The sequence below is a fragment of the Colobus angolensis genome, unplaced genomic scaffold, assembly GCF_000951035.1.
Source record: "Colobus angolensis palliatus isolate OR3802 unplaced genomic scaffold, Cang.pa_1.0 Scaffold6, whole genome shotgun sequence".
Classification (NCBI taxonomy): domain Eukaryota; kingdom Metazoa; phylum Chordata; class Mammalia; order Primates; family Cercopithecidae; genus Colobus; species Colobus angolensis.
In genome coordinates, this window is record NW_012119598.1 from 11,123,714 (window position 1) to 11,125,869 (window position 2,156).

A 2,156-nucleotide genomic window follows, 5' to 3' on the forward strand; every position below is an offset into this window, starting at 1 on the left:
CTTAAAAATAAACTAATAATAATATACTTATTATTCATTTATTTTTGGTCTCCCTCACTAGAATGTAGGCTCCTTAAAGGCAGTAGTATTGCACTTAATAGTAACTAATATACATGTATTGAATTAATTAATGAGGGCCAAGATTTCTCATGTATTGGGTATCATGTGCCAAGCCTTTTACTAGGTGCTTTACATACACATTTATATTGTGCCACTTAATACTTAGAGTAACTCTAAAAGATCACGGCTGGGTGCACTGGCTCACACCTATAATCCCAGCAAGTTGGGAGCCCAAGGTGGCAGGATGGCTTGAGGCCAGGAGTTTGAGACCAGCAGGGACAATACAGCAAGACCTCATCTCTACAAAATTAAAAAAAAAAAACAAAAAACAAAAATTAGCCGAGTGTGGTAGTGCATACCTGCAGTCCCAGGTACTTGGGAGGCTGAGGTGGGAGGATCACTTGAGCCCAGGAGGTTGAGGCTACAGTGAGCGATGATTGTACTACTGCACTCCAGCCCACAAAACAGAGCCAGATCCTGTCTCTAAAATTTAAATAAATAAATAAATAAATAAATAAAGTCTATTATCCCCATTTTGAAAAAAAAAAAAATCTGAGAGAACGCCAGGCACCATGGCTCAAACCTGTAATCTCAGCAATTTGGGAGGCTGAGACAGGCAGATGGCTTGGTCAAGAGTTCAAGACCAGCCTGGCTAACATGGTAAAAACGCCCGCCTCTATTAAAAATACAAAAATTAGCCAGGTATGATGGTGGCGCCTGTTATCCCAGCTACTTGGGAGGCTGAGGCAAGAGAATTGCTTGAACTCAGGAAGCAGAGGTTGCATTGAGCTGAGATCATACCACTGTACTCCAGCCTGGGTGACAGAGTGAGAATCCATCTCAGAAAAAAAAAAAAAAACAAACAAGCCTGAGAGGGAAATCAAGTAATATGCCCCAAATTACACTACTAGCAAGTAACAAAATCAAAGTTCAATCCCAAGTCTCAATTTTCATTTCAAATTCTTCACTTACTGTATCCATTTCCTGTTGCTGTTGTAGCGTGTTACTGTACACTTGGTGGCTTAAAACAACAGAGATGTGCTTTCTCACAGTGCAGGAGATGAGAAGTCTGAAATCAAGGAGTCAGCAAGGCCACAGTCCCTCCAGAGGCTCCAGGAAAGAATCCACTCCTTGCCTCTTCTGGCTGTGAAAAGTCTGTGGCTTGGAGCCGCATGGCTCCAATGTCTGCCTCCAAGGTCACATGGCTTCCTCCTCTTCTGCCTGTGTAAAGTCTCCCTCTGCCTCTTTCTTATAAAGACACTTGTGATTGCATTTAGGACGCCCCTAGAGAATCCAGGATAATTGCCTCATCCCAAGATCCTTCACTTTACATCTGTAAAGTCTTTTTTTTTTTGCCATACAAGGTAACACTCACAGGTCCCAGGGTTAGGATGTGGATATCTTTTGGAGAGCCTAACACAGATATCTTAAAAAGAGAATCTGCACTCAGGTCCCCAGGGCCAAGACAAGGCCTCCTCTCCAGCGCAGTCATGCCAATTACAACACTCAGGCAAAGCCCAAGGGGTGCTGGGGTCCTTTACAAGATGCAATCACTTTTGTCTGGGTCTGGAGCTTATAACCTGAGCCTAGTGCAGAAGAAGGGGTTGGAGGAGTGAGGACTGGATGGGCCAGATGCCAGGAAGGTGAAAAGATAAATGTTGATTTGTCAGATATGAGTGCTTGGTGACTGTAGAGTTCCTGAAAACAGAAGGAAGAGATGGGAGGGAAATATATTTCATGAATATAAAAAGAACTTGAGTATTTACTTTAACCAAGTGATCAAGCTTAGTGTCACCAATATGAAAAAAAAAGGTGACATTGTTCACTTCTGGTGTGATTCAATAAGATAATCAACATCACCTGTTCAATTCTCTTAACAAAGCTAAAAAATAAGCACATAAAGAAAAGTTAAATCACGTGGAAACCATCAGACAAATCCAGAATGTGGGACATTTTATAAAACAACTGTTTTGGATGCTTCATAATATTTCAGTATCATGGCCAGGCGCGGTGGCTCAAGCCTGTAATCCCAGCACTTTGGGAGGCCAAGATGGGCGGATCACGAGGTCAGGAGATCGAGACCATCCTGGCTAACA